Genomic DNA, 27,874 nt, shown 5'->3' with positions numbered 1-27,874 from the left:
CACCAGCGTCCTCCACTCCCTGCGACCTCATCAAAGCGAGCGCTCGTAATTTGTCACAGAAAGCAGCCAATTAACATATGTTAAGGAGGAGGGAGGATGAGATGGGAGGAGGGGACGGCGGGTAAAAAAAAAAGAAGAAAAAAGATAGCTTATGATTAAAGAGTCTGCACAGCTGCATGGAATCAAGATGGCAAAGAGGTTTGAAAGAGACCTCAGAGCTAGTAATCTGATAAAGCTTACTGTTACTTCAGCCCTACAAGCGGGGGGAGGGGGGTAGCAAGAGAAGAATGAACTAATGCAGACAAACAAATATCAAATTACCGCCGCGAGGCTACGAGCTTTGGCAGAGTGCCTCGGGCTCACTATGTGGCTACAGTGCAGGCCACTGTATCACATGGACCCTCGCCCGCCCACCCCGCGCCCTGCTGTTTGACAACGCTCTATTTTTAGCTGCACTCACACCATTGTGTCTGAAACTACCAGGAATGTGTTCTCATTGGCTCATTTTCCTAATAACGCTCGAACGGCAAGTGCACGGTGACGTCTCATTTTATTGTTTTGCTCACCAAGACTTAGACAAGTTACATTCTAACTTGTTTGTTTGCCGTGCTCTCTGACGTTCTTTACACACGTGTGTGTCTGAATGTTATTGTCGATGTCGGAATATCTTATATGATAGTTTGCCTTGTTGTTGGAGCGCGCTGGCAGGTTGAATGCATTAGCAGCGCGCGCGCCGATGCCATTCTGTTATCTGCCGTCTCGCCGCCACGCCTGCGCCTCGTCTCCTCGGCAGCGACTGATCACACGAGGCTGACAAGCCAGTTTGGGTTGCAGTCTGCAGCCACATTCTTCGCTACGTGAGATCTGACTCGTTCGCAAAAGAAAAAAAAAGAAAAAAAGAGGTGCAGGGAGGAACTAATTTGAGGGATTTATGGAATTGTATGCTAAGATACAGGGGTAATCCCCAAACAAGAAGTTGGTTTCTTCTTTTTCTTATTTTAATGGTGGAAGATGAATACCATCACTATAAAAAGTATGACTTCTATTCCGTTCTGCCAAACCAATTATTGGCATTTCGACCAATATTGGCATCTACCTTTTTTAAAAATGAGACTTTCAATAATAGATCAATTTGTTAAGTTCGAGGAACTATTCATTAAATTTTCAGTTAGCTTAAAACGGATGCTGCTGGCCCTGGGAACTTTCTGCACCTTCTGTTTTTATTTGCAATTAGAACTAAATATAAGTAAAATTGTAACATTTCAAGTATTGGGGAATTTTGGGAAACTTCAGTGTAGAAAATAGCAAGTAGATATTTTCAAGTTTTTATTGAAGATTTTAACACATGCTGATGACCCTGGGAGCTCTCTGGACTTTTTGTTGAATTTTGTCTAAGATTTAGAAAAAAAAATGCTTCAAAACACTTCAATAAAGTAAATAATTGAAGTTAGTGTTATTAAAAAAAAAAAATTAAAAAAAAAAAAAAAAAAAAAAAGGGCAACGCGAGCACCTCCTCCAAATATCAGTTAAATCATCTTTGCAAAAATACATATTGGTCTATTTCAATTATACACATGCAGGATTTAACTGGACAAGAAATTATATTTGGTCAAAAGTTCAAATGAGGAAGCATTTCTCTCACAGCCAATCAAGACAAATGTTGATCGGTACTTGTGGAAGATACCAGCCATCGATACGTAAAGCAAACAAAATCCGACATGAAATAAATCCTCCTCTACAGTAGTTGGCGCTATACTACTGCAGTTTGAAGAATTATCTTTGTTTACAATTTTTTGGCATTGTGTTAAATGAAATTGTATATATCAAAAGTACTAGCAATTTTGTTACCCGGTATCATGAAAAAGTGAATACTCATATGGGTATCAGTCTGAAAAAAAAAATGGTATTGAATATCTCTATCCATCCATCCATCCATCTTCTTCCGCTTATCCGGGGTCGGGTCGCGGGGGCAGCAGCTTCAGGAGGGAAACCCAGACTTCCCTCTCCCCAGCCACTTCAACCAGCTCCTCCGGCGGGATCCCAAGACGTTCCCAGGCCAGCCGAGAGACATAGTCTCTCCAGCGTGTCCTGGGTCGTCCCCGGGGCCTCCCGCCAGAGGGACATGCCCAGAACACCTCCCCAGGGAGGCGTCCAGGAGGCATCCGAACCAGATGCCCGAGCCACCTCAGCTGGCTCCTCTCAACGCGGAGGAGCAGCGGCTCGACTCTGAGTCCCTCCCGGATGACCGAGCTTCTCACCCTATCTCTAAGGGAGAGCCCGGACACCCTGCGGAGGAAACTCATTTCGGCCGCTTGTATCCGGGATCTCGTTCTTTCGGTCACGACCCACAGCTCGTGACCATAGGTGAGGGTCGGAACGTAGATCAACCGGAAAATCGCAAAAGAAAAAAAAACAAAAAAAGAGGTGCAGTTGGTTTCTTCTTTTTCTTATTTTAATGGCGGAAGATGAATACCATCACTATAAAAAGTTTGACTTCTATTCGGTTCTGCCAAACCAATTATTGGCATTTCGACCAATATTGGCATCTACCTTTTTTAAAAATGAGACTTTCAATAATAGATCAATTTGATAAATAAATAAATAATAATAAAAAACAAAATAAATAAAAAATAATAATAATTAATAACAATAAAAAAAATACCATTTTGTCACAATCCAAGCAAGGCATACAATTTGGAGATATACTGTATCTGCATAACAATAAAACCTTTAAAAGTAAATGCATATATTGTTATTTCTCCCCCAGTATATGTAAATAAAAATATTTTAAAAATGTCTGTAGTTAAAAAAAGTGAAATACTAACGTGTGTCACTGAGAAAACTATGACTCAATTAATTTCAATGAAAACGGAGTCCTATAATAAAATATAATAAAACGCTCTTGAAGTGGACTCTAAACTGTGCAGGGGTGCCTAATGTTGTGGCCAATGCATTCCTTTACAAGCATCAGAGAAATCTACAAATGGTGGGGAGTATGCAAGTGTCCCCCCATTCTGTATGTATAAATCATGACCGCTTCCTTTTTCCTCCTCTTGGTCTCTGGCACTCCTATCTTCGCCATCAAGCATCGATCGTTACTTATTTATTTTTCCTATTTGGGAAGTAAAGGGCGAGAGTGGAGGGGCGAGAAGAGTTGTTCACAAGGTTTCAACTTCTGCTTCTGGTCCAGCGAAGGACCTGGCTGCCTGGACTTCCCCGTCATCTTCATCTTCATCATCAGGAGCACTCAAATCCCTCCGCTCCGAGGACAGCTGCATCGTTCACATAACCTCGCTTGCCCCCTCCCAGTGCTCCGCCACCGCCGCCCCCCGCTAATGATAGCAGAACTTGTCCCCTTTCGCAAGCTTTTTTTCCACACAAACTCGCAACAAGAAGCGAGTGGGCACAACACACAACCCCTCTCCCCTCTTTCTCCTCCCCTTCATTTATTTTTCTCATATCACTCAATTCCTTCCCCTAAAAATCCCCCTTGCCTTCTGACCCAAAGAAGGCCTGAGAATGCTAGACAACCCCCCCAACACAGAAACATGACGCACACTTAACCACCCCTCTGATTCCATACTGTTTTCTCTCACTGCGTTCACCCCTCACTGCAAGTGACCTGCATCACAGCTGTGTGTGGGAACTTGCATGATGGAGTGTGTGAACGCGTGTGAACGCATACCTGTGCATGTGTGACTAATGTTGTCGTGCCCATTGTTGTGCGCAAGCCCTCTGTCCTGTCTCTCTCTGTCTCTCCATCTCAAATTAAACCGGTGAATTAACAAGGGTCCAACAGACGTGAAGGGCAGCTTTTGCAAGCTTTTGCTCGTCAACACTCGCACATTTTTGGGCAACATCATCCTGTCAAAATCAGGCCTTCAAAATAAAATCACGTGTACGTATAGTAAGTTTCAGTGCACTTTCTTTGGCCCCATGATGCAGCTGCACTCAAGCTGTTGTGTAGCCTATTTGTTGTGTACTTGTTTATTGAGTGTGACTGCTAAATTAACCACAATGTAGCCAAAGAAAGTGTGGTGGATATTTTACTGTGGAAAAAAAAAAGAAAAACTTGGCAATTGGTATTATGCCAATGTTTTCTGTGTGTCGTGGAGTAGACCGGGGGGCTCATTGCCTTGAGTTATTAACAAAAGCTTGCATTGTAGAATACACCTTATGGTTTATTGAACCCTTTATACACAAATTATAGAACGCTTCGGATGTCCATGTATCATTTCCGGGGAATGATTGGTGGTGTTTTGAAGAAAGAGCAAATGTATGTCTGAAAACTGCTTTGAAATTTAGGTGACGAATATCGTTGAAAACCCAATTGGCTAAAACAGTGGTGTCCAAACTACGGCCTGCCATCCAATTTCTAGAAGTATGTAATGTATTTTGAACTTTTTTTTTTTTTTTTTTTTCCCCAGCAACCCTAACGGGTACTGCCGTTGAAAAAGTGTATGTATGTAATTTTTTCGGGGAACGGTAGGGGACTTTTTCTGTCGAAGCAGGTTGGGAATGCAGTGAAAATCTACTCTCGTGTCACCCTTTAGTATGTATGTTGAGGGTGTAGAAAATTCAACTTATCCAACATTTCTAGCTATGCTACTTAAAAAACTACATACAAATAAATGATAACATTTCCTTTTATAACGCCTCATGAATTAAGAAATTTCAGTTTCAGAAGGACAAATGTTTTCTTTCCGCTTTCTGTCAGTGTCCAGGTCGTATTTGTGAACATCACATGAAAGATCCTCAAGTAAACAATGTAAAAATGATCATTTTGTTACTGATTCCCCTTGCTTTAGTTCTGAATGTGGAGAGTCTGAATCTGAATCTGTTCAGAGCAGGGGTGGCTCTATTCTAGTGTGATAAAGGGCTGTGGGCCACCCCAAATCAAGAAATGCCAAAGTGTTTGCCTATTAACCATCCATTCATCCATTTTCTGAACCGCTTGCTCCTCACTAGGGTCGCTGGGGTGCTGGAGCCTATCCCATCTGGCTATGGGCAGTAGAAAGGGGACAACCTGGACTGGTTGCCAGCCAATCAGGCAGGTTTGCGTATTACCTTTAATTAATATTAATCATTAAAAAAAAACTAAAATAACTCAGATACTCCGTAATTGCTTGACTTATTGGTTTAGTGTGTTTAAAGAAGTTTTGTTTTTTTTCCTCAATTTTTCTGTATGCAGACCTCAAAGGAAAAAGTTTGGACACGCCTGGTCTAAAAACATGAGGTACCACAGATAATGTACACATACTTGATCTGCTCAATGTGTAAAGTGCCTTGAGATAACCTCTGTTGTGAATTAGGGCCATATAAATAAAACTGATTTTGACTTGATCCTACAAGCACTGTACACAGTTGTACCGTATGCGCATGTGTGTTGGCGTGCGCGTGTGTGGCGGTAGCGGCAGCACGCGGCGCAGCGCTGGCTTCTGTGGATCCTACTGTGCATTATATCAAATAAACAACGTATTACATGTGTACTTAACCAAGGGGAGCTGCTGTGCGCTGAGAGCTAATCCCTGTTATCGTTCCAAGCATTTCTCCCTTGATTAGGGAAGAGGAGCCCAAGAATGGTTGAGAAAGGCAAGTGAGGAGGCGGGGGGGAAAAAAAAAAAAAAAAAAAGCATTTGCGTCAACTTCCCACATACTATCTTTTCTCACTCGCTCCTTTGGCGCACTCGCTAGCCTCTCTCTGCCTTCTTCTAGTTCTTCTCCCTGTGGATTTTGCACTGCTCTTCCTTGTTTTTCGACCAGCGTTCAGAAATGGGTCATCGACGGGCAGCGTTTTGAAGAACATGGGAGGAGAAGGAAAAAAAAAGAAAAAAAAAAGTGTTTTTTCTATGAGAATAATCCAAGACTTCTTTAACAAGTAGCCCGCTTATCAAATTAAGCTGTCAAAAGCACATTAATAACAGGCAGCTCAATTCCCCTCACACACACACAGAGGGGATACGAGGGGGTGCATTGGAAATAAAGAATGATCACTCACTGGCTGTGTAAAGAAAAGAAAAAAAACACTAAGGGCACTTTTCAGATTTTCACAGATTCCCGCCTCTCATTCTGTATATTTCTCTTTCTCAGGCCAACTCTTAATATGATTATTGGCCATCAATTTTGGGCCAAAATGTGCATACAGTACAACTGTGTACAGTGCCTGTAGGATGAAGTTAAAATCAGTTTTATTTATATGGCCCTAATTCATAACAGACGTTATCTCAAGGCACTTTACACATTGAGCAGATCAATTCTGCAGAGTCCAACTCATTTAAAAGGTCAAACAGCATGCACCACATGCACTATGAAAAACATAATAATAACAAAGTCAAAGTCTTCTGTAATAAGAGGGAAAAAAATGACTTGGAAGAGTCACATTTTTTTTTCTTATTTAGCTGTTTGTCACTCCAAACGTGAGGTGAGGAGAGAAAGTTAACACTCTCGACACTGCTCACATGACATATGCCCGAGATGCAGAAACAAAATTAACACCTCGGCGTGCAGATGGCAGTGAGGAGAGAAAACCACCCTGTGACCTCTCATACCAAGTCCAAGTACCTCACTTCTTCAAATAATGCTCTCTACTCGAATAACGTCTCAAATTAAAATACAAAAATAAATGAATAAGCTCAAAAGGAAGCCCCCACAAGAGGATAAATAAATAAACTGGTGGCAATTGTAATTACATCTAGTCTTTGACGCATTGTTCACATATGGACATTCTAGATTCTGTGTGTGTGTTGCTAACCTAAACAGCAGCACCTAACAGCAAGGCTAACTGCGAGGTTTGGGAATATTAATGATCTTCGCTTTCGCTATTAGATATTTTTATTATATATTTTGTTTTAAATTCTAGTTTCTAGTGAGGAACTAGAATGAAAAAAATAATACTTAAAAAAAGCTAAAATAATAATGTAAATATAAAATAATGTCAAAGAAATAAAAATAATAATAATGATAATAATAATGATGATAATAATAATAATAATAATAATAAATGAAAAATAAGCCTCTCTTTAAAATTATCTGTCAAAAGTTTTTTATTTTATTTTATATTTTATGTATGAAAAGTACTAGTAGTATTGGCACTTGGTATCGGTATTGGAGGCTAATCAAGAGTTAAATACTTCTACTGTCGTTCTGTAGAAGTGGTATCAAACAATTATAATTTTTCTAAAATATTCCTATAAGAATAAATATAAAATAAGAGCCTATCACCCCTGCAGTTGAGTTGAGGATTTGCTTTTGTATTGCCGCAACATCTTTGTGGACTGTGTGTCCCTATTTTCCTGACACTGACAGTTTTTTCCCTTCCCCAGTCACTGATTTTCTCACACCCTCATCCTGTTTGCCGGCTCCCAAGGGGGCAGTTCGGAGCGGGCCAGCGGCGGATGGATGCGGCGTGGAGGCCCTGGGAGCGAAGCTGGAGCAACGGCAGGTATCTCCCACACTTCCTCGGCTATTTTTAAATACCGTCAGGCCGGCGGAGGGCCAAAAATAAGTCAAGAGGCCATTTTTATCCCGGACCATCGAGGTGACGCCCCCTTTGGCTTACTCACATGAACACACAGTGTGCCAAAAAGTTAACTAGCAAAAGTGGGGGGGAAAAAAAATCTTACAAAACAATAGAAGTGTCACTCTGTTGAGCGCACGCACACACACAAGCGGCAGACAAAAGTCAATATCAAGGCAGAGCTATTTCTGTAGAGAGCACTATTTAGGAAGTGTGGGCCGGGTGCCAGTATTCTCCTCCACCGTCTGGGCGCTATACAAACCTCACCTCTTTCCTCTCTCTCCGTCTCTCTCCCACTCCTCACCCTTTTTCCACCCGACCCTCTTTCCATTGTCAGCCATCGCTCTCCCTCTCTCTCTGAGCGTTCTCCTACAAGGCTATTTGTTTTTCCACCGGCTCGAACCGCAGCGCCAGCCAGGTGAAAGCATCTCAAAGAGAGGCCCCCACTCTGGCCGGCAAGGCTTGAAGTGAAACACGGGGCTGGAGTTTCAAACAAAGTGCCCCCCTCATTCATTATACATGCTCCTCCACTGAAAATCTCCTTCCGCAACACCATCTCTTCTCCTTTCTCTCCATCTTCCTGCTCCTCTCCATTCTCCCCCCCCGCAACTCCTTCCCTCCTCCGGACGAAGCATCCATAAAGTATGAATAAAATTAATGACATCATGAACTGCACTTTGGAAAAAAGGGCATGCATCACAGTGCTACTGTACAAGAGCCAGACCGAAATAAAAGAGAGATAAGGCGTGTGTGTTGTACAGTGTTGCCACAGTTTCCTTGACAAAGGGAATTAGTTACTTTACTGATTACTTGCTTTAAAAAGGAACTTAGTTACACTACTGATTACTTACTTTAAACTACATGAATTACTTTACTAATTACTTACCTAAAAAAGTAACCTAATTACTATACCGATTACTTCCTTTAAAAGTCACTTAGTTACTTTCCTGATTACTTACTTTAAAAGTAAATTACTAATTATTTAAACATTGACTTAACTACTTTACTGATTACTTACTTTAAAAAGTAAATTACTAATTACTTACTTTAAACATTAACTTAACTACTTTATTGATTACTTACTTTAAAAAGTAACAATTAGATTACTAGTTACCTCAAATTTTTTTACCTGCATATTTATTTTAAATGAAAAAAAAATAAAAACAGTTTTTCAGGATTCCACTTACCAAGAATTTGATTACAAAAATCAAATAAAATAAAATAAAGACTTGGACATTTTTTTTAAATAATCTAAAATAAATGGCACTCTTTTTTTTTTTTTTTTTTTTTTACTTGGCATATTTAACTATTAATGTTGTAATGGCAAAACTCAAGATTTCTAATGTGCATTGATTAGAACTACTGCATTTGTGGACACTGTCAACTAAATAGTGGGCAACAAACCTTAATATTTTGTTTTGAGTGGACAAAAACTCAAATAGCGACTGTACTTACATAATGAAAACAAAATGAGAATTTCTCTCCTCCTATGGACACACAAGTTTCATTGTGTTGAAAATGATATTACTCCATCAGACGTGAATGTTAATTTGAATACTCCCACAATGCATTTCACTCCATTCAATACCAGAGTTTCGATTTTTTACGTGTTCTATAATGTGTAGCTATTTGCTTAATGACTTTAGTGAGTACTTGTTAGGAATCAGTTGTCTTCCTGTATTTTATTATAAACCATTAATTTTCAAAAAAGAAATGTGCGTGAGGGAGCCACTGTGGCTGAGAAGTGTGTGCTATTTATTTAAGTCTCACCACGAGAGCATCCCACAGGCAGTCAATTGCAACTGCTCCTGGTAGTGCAACATCTCACATTCTTTGAAACGCTGATGTTGTTTGAATGTAGACGTATATGCATTTTACAAAGTAACTTTGAAGAAGGTTTGAAGACTAACTTTAGTCGTTAATCCAAAATGTGCTTATTTCAGTAACACGCTACTGACATAACTGGTGTTGCAGTACTGTAAAGTTTCACTTTCTCCACCTCCATGCGAGTACCCTGAAGTCTTTCAGAAGCTGGCCTCCAGTGTGGGAACGGCCCAGATGACGCTGGAAAGGAACACTAGTGTGGACTTTGGCAGGTTGAAGCCTCTTGTTCGAGACGGAGAGCGCCGAGTGTTGATTCTCCAAACTGCCTACACTCATACGAGTTGAAACATTCTAATGTGACGTGAATTAGCGCCGTAATATTGTCCATCGCAGCAGGAGGAGATTTACCGATGACTTTTTGGGGGAGAATTTCTGAGACATTGGCGGCAGAAAGGCTAAAACTTGAGTCATTTTTCCCTCTCGGCTGCATATGTCAACACAAGATTGTCTAAAAATACTCGATAGCGGGAGCGGCGGCGATTGCGGCGGCGCAGAGGAGAGGATTTAGATGGATGCATGCTCGTGCACAGAGGCACCTCTGTGCGTCTCGCCGGACTCTATGCTACCGATTGACTCCGTTGTGTCGCAGGCGTGACAAAGATCAATTACAGTCACTGGGAAACATTTTTGAATTGCTCTCTATATCTCTTCTGGTATTTTTTTTTTTTTTTTTGATGGCATAATCAAAATAGAGAACAAATGTTGAAAGTTGCCACAGGTGGGCCCCTTGTGTGTCATCATGGGGGATGCCGATTGCTCACTTCATGCATTCATTATTAAAAACATTTAAATCTGAATACTGTCTGTACAGTTCAATATTTAGAGTGAAATGTATAAACTTTGTTTTAGTCTAAATGTTTTCTTTGTCTTATCATGCAGACGGACAACTCACTCCTCCTCTCCCTATCCAAATATTTCAAGGAGTCGGCCTCAAACATGGTAAGAGGTCTTTCGGGTGTCTCTTTAGGTGGGCTAATGCTGACGATACCATTGTGTGGTCAGCGCGCGGCTGCCTGAGGACCACCCAGCAGGCTGCCGCCGCCGCTGCCGCCGCCATCGTGACCGACAGGCCAGGCAGGAAACAGGAAACAGGAAGGAGGAGGCAGGACGTCCTGTTCAACTAGATCGCCGCGTTCACTACGACATCACTATGGCGTCATTTTAGAAAGAAAAAACCCCAAAACAAAAACAGGAGATGTGATTGACTGAGGAATATGATTTGAATTCCATTTTTTGGAGTTGGAGATTCAGGGCTGAAAAGGCAAACGCTTCTTTTTCAGATAAGAAGGGAGACGACGACGCGTTTTCATTTTGAATATACACCAGCAAGAACCTCACACGACTCAGACAACAAAACAAAAACAAAGGCACAAACATTCCTATGTGCAGACAATAAACACAAAGCAGCCAAAAACAAAAACCAACTTGACAGAGAAAATATTCTAAAGTGTGTTTTACAATACAATTAAACATCAAAGGCTGATCTATTCCGCTGTGATCTTTAACACCCCAGTGAACAAGCCCCCCACTATCACCCCCCACAAACACACACTCAGACGCACACACAGAACACTGCTGAGCATCAGCGCTAATTACTATACAGAGACACAAGACTTGGCATCATTATGCAAAAATAAGGACATTTTCAAATATATGCATTCACAAAAAAACGCACAAGAGTTATTTATTTGGCTTTGCTGTATGTAATATTTTTTTAAAAGGAGGTGCAGCCAGTATGAAATGCATAAAAAAGTGAGATCAAATCTTATTTCTCTAATTTCATTAGTGCAATAATAATTTAATTATGGGCAAAAAGCATAAAAGGCGGGCTGGCCTTGTTGAACAAACTCCATAACAAGCCCTTGAGTTGCAAAACTTTTCATCTTCTTCACAACAGCCAGTGGCAAATTTGTGCTTGTGTCGGTCAGAACGATCTCAAGGATGACCTTTATTGTATCATATTGAGATCATTCTTTTATTGGCGGGCTACCTGTTCCTCCTCATTTGATTTACTTGACTCCTCGATCACCTTCTCCTTTAAGCCAAAAGGGGAATGAAGTCCAATTACTGCACTTTGATATCTCCCGCCACATCTTGCCAACCAAATGAGCGTTCCGCTGATGGTTAACTGCGCAAACTCTGCAAAACCTCTTCCAAAATATTTCAAACAGCATTGGAAGAGAGGGGGGGGGGGGGGGGGGTAAATACTTTAAAGCACACCAAAGGAGGGTGTTGAATTATTTGTTTAAACATGAGCGCCTCTGATTTTTCTATGAAGCTAAATGTTTTCATAGATCTGGTTTTCCATGAGGAGCGAATTGTTAAATGTGCATTTTTTTTCTTCCAGATTACATGTCTGTGTGGCACTTATTTTCACATGCTACATTTATAAGAAAATCTAGAAAATAGTCCCTAATTTTCCAGGGGGGAATTATAAATGTGATCACCTATGTTGGGTTTCATTGCATATACTGATGATAAACACACACACACACACACGCACAATTCTTACTTTAAGTAAAGCCTCACTGAGCCCCCAGTGTACAGCAAAGTGCCCTGACAATCGGCTCAATGCCCTGGCCAATCACAAGGCCACGTGACCCTCTAATCCCTCTCTGAGAGGGGCAAGTGTGTGTTGTCATTGTTGGTTTTGTGAATCAGTGCCCAAAATCCCACATGATTTGTCCGGAGGGAGAAGAGGGGAAACAAAAAAAAAATAGTCAGGACAGTGTTAAAGTGTCTCAGGGCACGTTTTTTTTTTTGTCTTTGCATGTGTGTGAGCGTGAGGGTGCGTGTGCGTGTGTGCTTGCACGGGGTCCCTGAGATTACAGTGCTTGGCTGACAGAGCCCTCAGTGTGTAATCGTGGGTCCACATGCGAGCACTCACCTTCCTCTGAGCGGATTAAGCTAACGCTAAGTCCCAAGAGAGCAACAGGCCAGACAGGACAACTTCATTGACCGTGACCACAGGAGGGGGGCAAAGGGACCAATATTTGGCTTACACTAAAACTATTTTCACTGGAAAAGTAAAAAAAAAAATAAAAAAATAAAAAAATAAAAATCACAAGCTCTAATTGTAACGTAGAATATGAATGTTTTAATTAAAGGGAACTTTCAGGCTGACATGCTGTTGAAGACTTTGATAAAAAAAAAAAAGAAAAAAGAATTTATTCTTTAAATTGTATTATTGTGTATTACAAATGCGTTTTCATGAACTACATTCACATAATTTAAAATGGAACGGTCATTGGAATAAAGAGTGTATTTTAATTTAATCGTGTGTGTATATTAACGGTGAGTGTGAATGCAAAAAGGAAGTTCTGCGGCAGCTGCATATTTCAACAGACTGCTTTGGGAATTTTAACATTTGAAAATGACTTTTGTCATTTAATTTAATTCAATTTAATTTCTAATGTGCCAGCCATTCAAAGTTGACAGGTTAATTAAGGTGACATTATTAAGACTCAGCCTGCAACAGGTTTAAGTGAACATGAGACTACACTGCACTACAAATAAATGACGCCAAATAGAAAAGACATTTTATACAGCCACATGGGTCAACAGTGTAAATCATCACTTTATGGCTCTGAGATTACTTGACTGCTAATATTTATTTATACAATATCTTATTTTACATTTATGATAAGGACTGTTAGTTTAATATAAACATATATAAAGTGATTTTTTTCCCCCTTGGTAAATCAGTGCATCAGCATGTTTAAAAAGGTCCAACCATTAACCAAAGAAGCTTGCTTGCAATGTGTTTTTCCTTATTTTAGTTATTAGATTTAATTACAATTTTAAAAGGTGATTCACTTTCATTCCAACACTTTAAATGGCACTTCTTGACTGTCAGTTAACGTTCACATAAAGTCATGCCTACTTTTAAATATACGAGTTGAATACAATTAACTTTTTTTCCCCTTTTTTTAAAGTCATATAAAGTGCGTTTAGTTTTCTGTAAACGTTGAAATGTAACGTGCGCCTGCATGTGGACACGATGAGCCTAACTCTCCAAACACACCATAAACAATGACTTAATGAGCCGATTGTCACCGCAACTCTAACTTTGTTGAGAGGTGCGCGCGTCAGAGTGGAAAATTAAACCAAAAAAAAAAAAAAAAAAGAAGAAACGAAAAAAAGAAAAACTACATGAAAAACGCTAACACCCAATTAACTATCAAAGACGCGCTCGCTCGCTTCTACTCACTTTTAAGAAGGCAGAAAACGCATCCGTCTGTGGTGTCAGTGTGGAAGAAGGTTGCGAGCGGCGAGGAGCAGGTCCGCCGGTGGCTCGGGCTCCGGGTCCGGACGGGACGGGACGGGACGGGACGGCACAGCACGGCGCAACACTGACAGGACGCGAGACAGCCGCTCGGTTGAAGTGGACCGACTCGGGGGCCGAACGAGCGCGCACTTAAAATCCAGGAGCGCAACTTAGCAGAGGACGCCGCTGGGAGGGGAAAAAAGTCATCTACAGTACACGCTGGGAGTCTCGACAATGTCACGGAGAACTACGAGCGCGTTCTCTCTCTCTCTGTATTGCTCTCTCTCTCCTCCCTCTCTCTCTTGCTCTCTCCCTCTAATCGCTCAGTGAGCGTGTGCGCATGCAGGCAGGGGCGCGCAGCTGAGGTGTCCGTCGGTACCGCGAGGCCGGGTGCAGACCCGGTGGATCGGTCCCGGTGGGTGATGAAGGTGGTGCTGGTGTACAGTGGAACGTCTGCTTTGGTTTGGGGGGGGGGGCTTGATGGTCTTGTTTCTTTCTTCTCCTTCCCTCTAGTCGTGACACAGTCTTTCCATAAAGCCTCTTCTTCTATTTCCTCTTAACACAGCACGTCTTCTTCTTTTTTTTTTTTTTTTTTTTTGTTTGAGTACCGAGAAAAGGGGGCGGGATCACATTTGCCCGGAACAGGACTTTTATGAAACAGGCACGTCTGCTTTGTAATGGTTTGTTATAGAGCGACACCACCCACCCCTTTCCCTCCGCCCCCTTGCCAAGGCACATATTGTACATTAGTAAAACATGTCAGGCTGAACCAACAAACACAATTGTGACAAAAAAGCGGCTTCATAAAAAGTAATTTCAGTTCCCACAGTCCACTCCAATGATTTCCAACATTAAATGCTCAGAGAACATCACTGGTGCAATGTTTCCCAACTTTTATGGAGCCCAGGCACATAAGTTACGTTCGAAAAATCGTCCGGCACACGGCCAAACAAACGTAATGAAATAATGATGATCTCATCTCAGTTCACTCGCAAACTGACTGGCAGTGTGAACTCAGTGCCTGTCTAGTTAAACAAGCGAGTGCGTGTGATTTTAGAGATTTTTCTGGCCTCTATGTTAGACTAAAGTGTAATTGCACATCCAGTACAGTAGGTGGCAGTGGCGTGCTCATTGTCAGAGAATGCGGAAGGAGTATGAGCTCATCGGCACTTAGACAAAGGATACTACATATCGTTGCGACGAATAGTTGCGGTGGTGTTTTTTTTTTTTTTTTTTTGGGGGGGGGGGCAAAAAATTTTCTTCTTCCTTTTATCTAAGAGTAATTGAGAAGCTACTGATTTGCCAAAGTGCAAAGTTAAATGGCAACAGTACCTTCTGCCATCTAATGGAAGATGATTTAATAGTTGTACCTGTCACGAGACGTCGCTAAGATGGATAGATGAACAGACATTAACATTAACATAAATTGTAGTTAATTTGTTACCACTTTTTTCAGTACAAGTACTCAACTCTTGAGTAGTCAACGATAAAAGTACCGATGCCATTCGTAGCCTACTTTTGATAGATGAGATTACCCCCAAAAAACAATGAAAAATTTTCCTTAAAATTACATGAAATTTATGGTCATTTTCTGTTCTTCTAATTTCTAATTTATAGTTCCGGATCGTGACACAGCAAAAAGAGGTTAGCCGTGTACTGATACCTTTAAATAAGGCCAGTATCTGCCCAATACTATACTTGATACTAGTGTTGTTCCAATACCGATACTGGTATCGGCAGAGGTGCCGATACTGCATAAAAACAGTGGTATCGGTATCGGTGACTACTCACAAGTAACATGCCGATACCATTACTTCCAACGCTAATATAGGATTTTGGATGCAGCATGTTGTGTCTTGCTCGTGCACAACATTCACTCATATATGACATGTTCACTGCATGCCGATCTAAGATATCCTATTGGCCCTTGAATGCTCTGAACCAATGGCAGGACAGCTTTTTCATGTTGAGGAAAAAAAAACTTAAGTATCGGTATGGTATCGGTATCGGCCGATACTGCAAAGCTGGGTATCGGTATCAGTATCGGTAGCCAAAAAACGGTATCGGAACAACACTACTTGATACGCCTTCAACACTAATTCATAGTAAATAAAGAGTAATTTTTCAAGAAATTGAGTGTTACTTATTATAATAGGTGTCCTTGTGTACCACATCTAAAAGGCCTCACTAAAAGTGGCATGAGACAGGTGTAAAATAAATACATAAATGATAATAATAATAATACTTTACATTTTCCACCTTGTGTTTGACACCTGTACCATTTTGACCTCAAAGTCCAATTTGGAGTACAATAGTGTAAACGAAGCTTTCATAGAAAAAATCACTTTGCAGATTTTGTCTAATGTGAACCTCTGAACACAAGCCCCTCCCCCACTCTGGTGGTCCCCATTAAAAAAAAAAAAAAAGTTCCACCTCCCGCATGGCGCCAATCATTGTGGAAGAAGGCACAATCTCCAGATGATAAGGCCTGACACAGACAGTAAGCATGGGGAATTAGCAAGCCCTTATCCATCCAACTGAATGATTTCAAAACATCCACTCCACTGCTGTGACGATAACAATTAAAGCAGCAAGTTTGCCACTTCAGATAAGCGCCAGACAGGCATCACCATGGCTTTATGTACAAAGATGAATCCCCAGATAGGCTTTGTAATAATCCTTGTCTATTATTTGAACATTATATGGCTGTCAAAGACAAGATTTTGAATGGTTCAAATTTGTTCCGTCACTGCTTGTTTTGGTTTGTCATCAAGCCATGCATATAACATGTCTATAAATAAATAAAACCGGCTTATAATTATATTGATGCAACACTGCTTTTAAGGAATAGAACAGCTTTTTTCATTGCCATAGAAACATATTTTACAAATTAAAGTTGATTTACAGACTTCTATATGTGCAGTGCTCACCACATTGGCTTGAATGTAAATTACATGCCACAACTGCAGGAGCGTCAAAGAGGGGGGAAAAAATAAAAAATAAAATAAAAAAATTAAAAAAAAATTACAAAAAAAAAAAAAAATTAAAAAAAAGAATGATTTTTGCTTACTGCTATTATATATATTTGGTCAACACTCGTGACTACTACTAATAGATTGATTTTACAGAGAGATTTTGTAGAAATGCAGCTTCAAATACAACTACAATTGTTTTTACATCTTCACAATGTCGCTGAGAATAAAAAATAGTTTCAGAAGCCAATTGTTTGCTCCAATTTCTCTTCCCATGGTAAGGTACAATTTGTGAACATATCAAATGATTGTTCTTCAGTTAACTTAAAAATAGCCCGTTTACAACAGATTGTTCTTGGTTTGGTTCTGAAAGAAGAGATCTGCTCAGTGCAGGGGCAGATCTAATATAGTGGGATACAAGGCTGTGGGCCATCCCAAATCCTGAAAAAAATTACACTATTTGCCTTATATACCTTCAATAGATAGCTGTGATGTATCTGAGCTTAGTTTTAAAACCTACAATACACAGTTTTGCTATCGGGCGGAAGGAATCCTTGCATCTCGCAAATCTTAGTTTGACCTACAAAACTACATCATTCAATTTGGTATAATAACATATCTTCCACCGTTACCAAACAACAAATCATTTTCAACTGCTAATTAAAATAGCTGAAAAGGTACTCACTTTTAGAGCTGTCATTCATTCAAATGGTAGCGAAAATCACCACTGCCGGTCCATCACATCAAAGTGTGCACTCTTGTGACCCCACAGTCAAACAAAAAAGCCTTTAATATCTCACAAAAGCAAACAGCTGTGTTTATATCATCTTCCCCAAGCTCCCTTTTTTTCAGAGGTCTTTGGCCATGTTGTATGATGTAATAAATACAATGAAGTGACTAAGCAGTGTAATAGGCAGAAGGAATCTGGACCAAACTTACCTTATTGGTTGATGTGCATCAAAGCACGATAGCAATATTCAACAAAAAATTGTTACTGAAATGTATGTAACTCGATTTATGTATTTTCAGTCATTATTCTTGGGGGGGGGGGGGGGGGGGGACATCAAGACTTTCAATCTTGAGGAGACATAATGTTGTACAGCTCCCACAGGTTGAGGAAGAAGCAGTTTTATGACACTTCAGACAGTTCAACAGTCCAAGACTGTTAATAGATTTGGTCTTATTCTCGTTTCAACACTTTAAAAAGTAAGCCACAGTCCACTTGTGTCCCACGTTTTGTCAAGGTACGTTTGTGAGCTGAGTTGTAATTTTTCAGAGCCCTGAGTCACTGGGCTGTCATATTCCGTCGACAGCAAGGGGCAAAATGGCTGCTATCTGAGATGAATAAAATTGCTTAATTCATATTCCACAAACTAAATATTAATCAGAGTGCTGTGTTTAGAATAGTGGGGTGCATACAACATATCATCCATATCCATAAATAATTTATTTTTATAATTTTTTTAAATTTTATTTTTATTTTTTTTTACTTCTCTTTTAAATTGACTAATAATGCACAGACATAACAAGACGACGTGGGGATTCACTATGAGTATCCATTTTTTTATTTATTTTTTTATTTAATGAAATTGATCATGTTTGGGCGGCGACAAAATATAAAGAATAAAAACAATGGTAATTTCTTGATGGACTGTTTTTAAACGTGTTCAGTAAATTCAAGTTGAATAATTTTGACGTTCAACACTTCTGCCTGCTCTGTGATCTTAATACCTGAAAACTACATGTAATATGGAAAACACCTCCTTATGTACTTGAGTAAGTCGACACCAATCAGCTTCCTAATCGTTCCTTCCTTTCAAGTTGACCTGTGAAGCATAAGCTTTGTGCTGCATTCACCCAGTCTGTCAGTGGGCCAGGGCGGGTGCGCGGGACATTGCAGCCGATCAAATCAGTTGATAAATAAATCAAGCTGTCTAATCTACTGGACGGGTGGCCATTACGTTTTTGTAATGCAACCTTGCTGGTGTCTGATAACTCAGGATGCCACCTTCACATCACCTGACCTTTTAATCTTTAATAGCATTTCGTCTGCCCTACCCAGACTTCAGACTGATAATCAGTATCTTTGTTGTTACGGGAGGATGCAATGGCATAAATACCAGATTGCTTTTTTTTTTTTTTTTTTGCTAATCGGTCACTTATTGATGCGTGTTCTTGCAACATACCACGTTCAATGTTCCTTCATCGACCGTCTCGTAGCCATTCATCTGAAGCTCCTCTCAGTGTTTCACAAGGCTTGAGCTCGTCTTTGGTTGGCACCTGGAAAGAGAAGCAAAGCGTGAAGGGGGAGGAGGAGGGAGTGAGAAGCTGTCACTAACATGGTAATTGTTTGCATGGAAGTGTGCAGGAACAACATCGACACAAATGAGAGTGCGTTTGTTGGTGTGCGACACGCTTTCAAATTTGGTGTGTGCGTGTGTTTTAATAAATGAAATCTCATAAAATACAAATAGCAAATTCAGTTCCAGCCATTATTGGATGGGAATATTGTGCAAAAGTCTGAAGCTACGAGTAGATGTCGGCTATAAGGAACATAATGCAATGTCACGAAAAAGTGGGGGACGGACCTACAGTGGATATAAAAAAAAATAAATAAAAAAGTCAGCACACCCCTGTTTTATGATTTAAAAAAAATAAAAATAAAATATATATATATAGAGGGGGAGAAGTTAACCGTTCCAAAACTTTCTCCACCAATAATGTGACCTATAACCTCTGCAACCCATTTTGAAAAATAAATAACTAAAAAAAATAAATAAATGCATGTATATATATATATATATATATATATATATATATATATATATATATATATATATATATATATATATATATATATATATATATATATATAAAATAAATAAATGATTAAATAAATAAATTTGAGGAAAGCAAAAATAAAGAGCTGAAATAATATGGTTTTAGAACAGGGCGTACCACTGTGTCCAAAATGAACCAATTAGATTGAAACTTATGTTAAACGGGAGCCAGCACGCACCTGCCACCATTTTAAATTCCTCTTATTCACCCAAGATAAAGTTCAGATGTTCTGTTAGGCTTTTCTTGACATTCTTATACATCCATGAAATGTGTTTAAAAAAATGTTTTTCAGTTTTAACATCAACACAAATCCTTTTTTACACTTGTATGACAGTTAATGTTTAAAAATGGTTTTGACTCTGCAACGGATTGTTTCTATTGCCATAATAAGCTATGAAAAATGTTATGATACATCTGTATTTAAGTGGTCTGATTTATAGTGTGTAAAGAGCAATTCCTTTAGCATATTTGACTGCAGAGTGCTATAGTCAAGTCTAAACAATGTTAAATGAAAACATTAAAGACATACTACGACTACGTACGGCACATAACATGATTGAGATATATACAAAGTGCCGCATAGTTGCGTGCGAACAAACCAACGTCACTGTAGATTAAATAAATACACTCTGCACCATGTATGTCATTCGGAGCCAAAGCAATTTATCTAAATGGAAAGTAATTACAGTATAAGTTTGCCTTCTGAATCCTTTCCTGTCCAACTCAATACATATCTGAGCCCTTGATCACATACTGTATAAATGTGATCCTAAGCTCATTATTTAAGGCGCGAGTGTGCCCGCGTGCAGCTGACTGTCTCGTCAAAGTCAAATTAACAGTTTAGCAAAACAATTAGGCTGATTCAAACATGCAGCCCTGTGTTTACACACGTAAAGCGTTTAGGCAAGTGCAATTTTGGCGCGGTTTGGGCATTCGCCGTAAAGGAAAAATGGGGGAAATACGAGTGGATGAAACGCACACGTGTGGTTTGCAGATAGAGATCTCGCTCGGATTGTTAGTTAAGCCTCTCCTGGCAGCCACTTCACAGCATGTGTCACACACGCAGACACACAGAACAGCTCGCCTCGAAAAATGTGTGTTTCTCTAAAAGAGGTGGAAAGAAAGGAATGTCTCTCCCAAGCAAAAAGATATTAACACAAACACATTTCAGGAGCGATGCAGGAACAGCACAGGCTCGCTGCAATCTGTTGTGGCTCCGGCTCACGTGAAAACACAAGCTGCCACTCACAGGAGAAGACGTTGGCAACGCAGGCGCTGCTCTGGAGAATTAGCCGGCTATTACAAAACGCTCAGTAGTTGTTATGTGCCACATACATCTGAAAGATGCTTATCAAGTATTTACAGCTTTCTATCATTATGTCGGCGCTCGCTCCCAAATGACTTTGGGACAAGTTTGACGCTGCCTGATGTGATGTCATAATGACCCAACTCTAACAGGTACACATTGCATTGAAAGCTCATTAAACTGAACCGGGTTTGGTAGTTACCGTATTTTCTGCACTATAAGGCGCACCTAAAAGCCTTCAATTTTTTCAAAAGCTGACCATGCGCCTTATTGATCCATATATAAGGCGCACTGGATTATATTGAGCCGCAACAGGTCTCGCTGTCAAGACGCTATCGGTGACCCTGCACGATCGGTGACGTGCATGCGCAGAAGATCCCGCCATCTTGGATCGCTAGCTAATATTAATACTAATACTTTACCTCAGAGAATATAGCAAAACAGCTGTTTATTCATTTTGGGAGTGAATGGAGTTGTCAGAAAGCTGGTTTGTAATCTATTAATAAAGTTTGGCTGACCTATCTGACTGTTTTGTTGACATTCCCTTTAGCGCAGCGCCATCTAATGGATGCATAATGTAACCCCAGCCTCTACTGTAGTGCCTTATATATGAAAAAGTTTTAAAATATATCATACATTGAAGTTGCGCCTTATAATGCGGTGCGCCTTATAGTGCGGAAAATACGGTATTTTCATTTTATCTATATATTAGGGGTGTGAATTACCGAGTATCTATTCAATCCGTCACAATTCATAGGTCACAATTCCATTTGATACCGATTAATCCCAATATGAATCTGTAAGTCGATTATTGAGATTTTTTTTTTACTCAAATTTAGAAAATACTCATCAGTAAACGTGTACATGTACAGTGTAAGATTTGAATGATATTTAACAGTTTGCAATCAGTTTCATGTTTGAACAGCATTAAAATAAAATATTAAGGCTTAATGTTCTATTAAAAGAACAGTGTGAATCCAAACCCTTAAGAGACTTTTTGTTGAATATTTATGTAAAAATTTGATGTTTAAATACCAATTCGGCCGAATATTGAATCGAATAAAGAATTGTGCGCTATAATAATGTGACATATTGCAGAATCAATTTTTCTTTGCACCCCTAATCAATCTATCTATCTATCTATCTATCTTTAATTATTAGGGGTGTGACAATTTGTGCGTTAATTGTAAGTAAATTGTAAGTAAATTTAAAGTTCCCGCACTATTATTTTTTTTTTTAACGTGCGATTAATGATCACCCCTTACTTGGAAAAACACACACACACACACACACACACACACACACACACACACACACACACACACACACACACACACACACACACACACACACACACACACACACACACACAGACTCAATCCATCAAGTGTGCCTTTGGTCTCAGTGTTAGTCATTCGACGCATTATATTAAGCATAATTTGGCTCTCCTTATTAATGAGATTTGTAATGAAACGCAGGGCAATATCACCAGTAATTATAGTTGAAGGGATTTTTACCAGTGTGCAGCGTAATTAGGTGAGCAAAGGTGACAAAAATCACTTAATTAAGTCATGTAACCTCATATTACAGAAACACACACAAAAAAATCATAAAATAGAAACTCATAATGCCAAACAATTTAATTAGCATTTTTGTCCTTGGGAATTCATAGTCTATTTGTATTTTAAGACCAATACCAGCACATGCCTTTATCAAAAGTAAAATATACATATATGGTATTAGGTGACCTTTGAAAGCATCTTTTGGCCATTAACAGCACAATGCAATCATATATCGTGTTGCGGAACAGGACCTCGCCACCTGCAGAATCACAGAAGGTATTACCAAAGACCTCATGGCGACCCCTTACTGAGCGCAGTGTCAAACACGAGACAGCGGAGGCCATTTTGCATGTGCCGTGTTTAACCAACAGTGTTCTAACTGTACACCTTTTATGCATAATGGATGAGGCACAAGCTGAACAACACGATCTGCCTTTGTTCTGCCTGATGCTCCTGTTACATCACAGGAAGAGCCCCATGGTCCTGTGACCGACCGAGCTGACTGGCTGCTCCGCATCGCCACAGGGCGGGCTGGCAGGCAGCTCGAAGCTGGTGCTCTAACACTTTAGAGAGGGAGCAAAAACATTTAGAAATGCTTCTTTGGTGATATCTAGGGTAGTTCAACGTCATGGCACAAGTACAGTGGGGCGACTAACGTTCAACACAATCGATTCGAGGATGCTGGTTGATCTTCCATGTTTGGATTGTCTACAGGAGAATCGGAGTAGAAATACTCAGTGACATTTATCTGTTGAAGCAAGTAATAGTACAAGCAATTTTTAAGCAACTTTCACTGTTATACAAGTGTAAAGGTCAACCACTGTTAATTAATCACATTAAAAACAATTTGAGATGGACATCTGCAAATTATTCAAGGATGGGAGGAATGCATGACCCTCATGATCACGAGGGTCTATTGCCGATATTTTGTGCACCCAAACCGGAATTACGTCATTGTATGAGACGCCAGAGATAAACAAATACATTTTACTCATCAATAACTGGACACTATGAAAAGTATGTTTACTATAATAACTCATTTGTATTTTCATTATTTCATTTTGTGCCTTTCATAAGTGTTGCAGCTGTGTGAGAGGGTGGCTACCTAGCACCCTCTATGATGAGCCATCACTGCATTTGTGCATACTGTTTTGTGTATACTTATTACTAGGTTATTACATAGTTATTACTATGACACCACCTTTTCTGACGGATACCAGTACGAGTCCTCAACTCTTGAGTAATCACTGATATCAATACCAAGCAAGTACCGATAACACTCGTAACAAAAAAAACCCAATACCAGATAGTTTTAAACTAAGACCGCTCAATCGTAATATAGCCTTTTTACTTAAAATTGCATGCATGAAATTAATGGATATTTCTGTTCTTGTAATTTTTAATTTCTAGTTCTTGCATATCGGTATCATTACTTGCCTATTTTTGGTTATTACAATATCGGGTGCATGGGTAATTTAATGGCGCCACAAATCTCAAGGCAAACCTTTGCCTAGAACACAAAACCCAACAGTCCTCAGTGTTCCCACTCCTTAGTGGACTCCTCAGTGAACCCCTGCACAGCAGTCTCTCCTGCAGCTGTTGACCTTGACAATTAAAGATCACTCAGCATAGTGACACTACTTCTTCCACATGCTCTAACAAGCAGCTGATAGCATCTGACTGTGAAACGGGGGGAAAAAAAAATAGGATGCATCTAAACGAGGCGCTGATGCGGCGCGAGCGTTCACTGCCGCGCGCCGGATCTCAGCAGATGAGCGGCTGCGTCTAAAGCTCTTTGTGCCTCCAGGATGGCCCCCCAACTCATTCTTATTCAGACATGATCAGAGGGGAGACAGGCAACTGAGATTAGCTGCAGATCAAAAGAGCTGCCTCGCGCCAGCGCTTGTGTTTTGTAGATTTAGGCCGCCCCGGCGCGTTGTATCATGGCGCCGGAGCGTCGTACTGATATTTTTCGGCCTCTACGGAGCTCAAGGGGGTCGACGGAAGGGGAGTTTACGTGCAGGAGGTCGGACGTCAGATGGAAATGTTAAAAATGTTTAATAATAATAAAAGATAGTAAAACAATGATACTGATCGACTATTATAGCTTGACAAAAAAAAAATGCTTTTGCTTCTTTCCTTGCAGCAAAAGTAACTGCTTCCATATGTAGGGGTAAAGAAAATTCTTCTGTGATAATTTGTTTTAAAATGAAATGTATTTTCTGTAGAAACACACTTTCGGTAACTAGTAACTACAGGCCAGGCCTGCATTCTCTCGGAGGCTGAGACAAAATACTGCTATACTGTATCAAAAATGTTCACATTTATTTACATGAACCTCAAACAGCAGATTGACAGATTGATTCAATAACATTCCAGTAGAGCTGCACAAGAACGACTCACAGGCATGTCTTTGAGATGAGAATAAGTTGCAATTTAAGACAATTCAAAAACGGTTTTATTCATGGATTTGACCGGTGATGATATCTCAAGATAATCTCTCTCATATGGCATGACCAACAGTGACAATGCAGAAATGACGTGAAAGGAAGAAGTCGGGTGAGTTTCCAAAAGGTAGAGGCGCGCTAACTTCCCTACAGAGAGAGAAAACAAGATGTTTGCTCAACAACTGCCCATCAAAGCAGCGGAATTCAGAGGGCAGAAAAGTTAATAAGGGAAGACTGAACAGTTACTGTAAACCGGGTCCAAGTTTCTGAGCGCTCGCTAACTCTCTATGGGTCGGTAACTCTTCCCAATTACCAAAACAAGAAAGTGATTGGATGAATATGTGCATTATCAATTCCACACGAATAAAGGAATATACGGTGTTCCACAGGGTTCGATTCTTGGTCCTCTGCTGTTCTGGTTCCATCTTAAGAAAACAGTAGAAGTTGTGCTAAAGTGCTCTATAAATATAGAGTTCAATTGGGTGATGAGAGTCAGTGTCCAAACTGCATGGTTTGCAATGCCAAGTTGAACAATTCTATTCTAGCACAACCAGCTCGAACAAAACTAAAGCAACTCATGTAGATGGGAAATATAAGAACACAACACCTTCTGAATTCAAGGTGAAGCGAGCCAGATTCGATGAAAAAGCTACTCTCCCTGTTGATTTTGTTCATCAGTAACCCATCAAAACTTTGAATTGGAAAAAAAAAATAAAGCATACTTGATTTTTAAATAATTCAAAAAAAGATTCTGATTATTTTTCTAATTAATTTTACATTAATTATTTTTTTCAGATTTTCTCCTCAAATAATTTATCAACACAAAAAAATCCTTTTATAAATCTGCTGCCTCCAAACTTCATCTCTGTGCGTCCTTAAACAAACAAAGCCTGTGATGCATATTGTTATTCGAGTGCGTATCTTCTACATGGGGAGCTACCTTGAGGAAATGAGTCATTTTTAAAGCAAACAGCATGTTAGAGCTCTTTTCTCTCACCAATGGTTCCAGACTGTGAACGGAGATGTTCTAAGCAATTACCCTTAAATGTAGCGGTAACCTAAACTGACTGTGAAGAATTAGAAACAGAGAAATAACACTATATTAAGTTACACTTTAACGCCTCCAACCATTTTTCTTACTTCAGAGGTATAAAAGCCAGAGACGTTAAAAGTTTAAGACACACTTTTCCAGGTGCTTTAGTCACCTTTTCACTAAATGTTCAACAGAGACGATTGGTAACAGCTGGTACGTGAACACGCCTTCGATGCCGGAGCGTCTCTGGTATCAGCACTGTGCCAATGCAGGGCAAACTTGAAATAAACAATAATTTAACATATCCTTTGGTCTTGTCTGTAACAAAGGTAACATTAACAGAATCCAGGATGAAATCAGCAAAAACATTCACTCAAATCAAAATAAATATTTCTTAATAAGTGACTTGAATTTCAAAATAATTGCCTAATCTGTTTAGAAAGCCATGTGGTCATAATTTGATTCGGACAACTTACCCGTGCCGTTTCTTTGCTTCACCAGGAAGTTACACACCGCAGCACCAGCTGAGGCCCAAACAAATTCTCATTAAAAAATAAAATAAAATAAGATAAAGTGAGGTCAAAACGGAAATCTACAAATACCCACAAAGTGCCCAAAATAAATGCCCTGCATGTGATAAAGCCAGACCAGCTGGCTTTGAATAGAAACCCCCGATTTGGGTTGTGCGTTTGCCCCCGACGTCTCGCCGCATCTGAACTGAAATCAGGTGTACTTCTTTTCAGACAGCCCCCTCATCCCCAACGCCCCTACCACTGTCCCAACTTCATCCACCTGCCGCTGTCAATCACGCCTGGGTAAATTTAGCCTTCGGGGTGGATCAGTGACAGCCCCGACTCGCACACACACACACACACACACACACCATACCTTTGTCAGCCGTGCCCATACATACTGTAGCCTGGATCACTGACCTCACAAGAATGCGGCCATCGCCGGAGTGACAAACAGATGTCCCTCCCCCTTTTCACCTTCACGTCCCAAACTTATAGACACCATTCTTTGCATTTAGTCATGTGGTTTGTCTAAGGAGAACAAAAGAGAAACTGAGAAATTTCTAATTGCTGCGTTGTCGCAGAGTCTTGAGCTTTGGGACACAAGGCAGATGAGTAACTGTGAAATGGGGGGAAAAAACAGTATATTGCCCTCTGCTCAGCCTACTTGTAGAAGTTGAAGTTGAAGTGGATAAACACCTACTTTCAGCTTCTGTCTGTCTCTTCCTTGCTCCTTCCTCCTCATAAAAGAAAGACAGTGCTCTGGATTGAAATAATGAAAAGTACATGTTGCTAAGCCGCGTCACACTTTACATCAAATTGAGCAGAATAGGCGCTAGGCTAATTCATCTGCCATCACTTAGCAACTGTGCCAAAAATGGACAAGCTAGCAGTGGATCATCATTTTAATGTTAAAGAAAAGAAAAACCTACAAAGTTCTCCGCATAACCAGAGATGGGAAGTTTGTTACTGTACTTGAATAGTTATTTCAGTACTTTGTACTTTCATGAGTATTTATTTTTTAGACTACTTTTTACTTTTATGTGTTACATTTTAACATTTGTACTTTTAACTTGATCCATTTTCATTTCCTTTGTTTTTAAATGCATGAAAATGATAATAAACTGTCTCCTGGCTCCGCCAATCATATGAAGCGATTCACAGGGTCCTCTACATCCCAGCTTGTGATTGGGTCTACGTCGACACGTGATCACAAGATGTGCAATTGTCTAGATTAGAGAGAGGATAATTTGGACTTGATAGCAAGTCAGAGAGTTAATTGGCCGATGTATACCAATTTTTGCTCCATTTGCTGTACAGTCTTCCCTCGCTATAACGCGGTTCACTTTTCGCGGTCTCGCTGTATCGCGGATTTTTTTTTAAGTGCAATTTTGCATATTTTTTTACAGTAATATACCCATTTTATAAAATTTATGAAGGTTTGAACATTGTCAAAGTTTGAACAAGAGAGAAATGTGAGAACATGTAAATGCCTCAATGAGAAAAGTGTATAAATTATGCGGTCAGGGATTTT

The 27,874-nt window shown here is 39.9% G+C and overlaps 1 protein-coding gene across 9 annotated transcripts in view; it reads right to left on the bottom strand.

Moving 5' to 3' along the window:
- Positions 1-27,874, bottom strand: part of mef2cb (myocyte enhancer factor 2cb) — a 262,080-nt gene that overhangs the window by 62,236 nt on the left and 171,970 nt on the right. For 4 of the 9 annotated variants that reach the window (XM_077522051.1, XM_077522056.1, XM_077522059.1 and 1 more), the window contains exon 1: positions 13,611-14,195. The gene's annotated coding sequence lies outside the window, so the exon portion shown is untranslated. Of the gene's footprint in view, positions 1-13,610; positions 14,199-18,825; positions 18,920-27,874 lie in introns of those variants that run through there. The other 5 variants (XM_077522053.1, XM_077522055.1, XM_077522057.1 and 2 more) reach the window with 5 other exon arrangements.

Source organism: Festucalex cinctus, chromosome 5 (assembly GCF_051991245.1).
Source record: "Festucalex cinctus isolate MCC-2025b chromosome 5, RoL_Fcin_1.0, whole genome shotgun sequence".
Classification (NCBI taxonomy): Eukaryota; Metazoa; Chordata; class Actinopteri; order Syngnathiformes; family Syngnathidae; genus Festucalex; species Festucalex cinctus.
The sequence above is the reverse complement of the archived record's forward strand: the minus strand, read 5'-3'. Positions and strand labels throughout refer to the sequence as shown.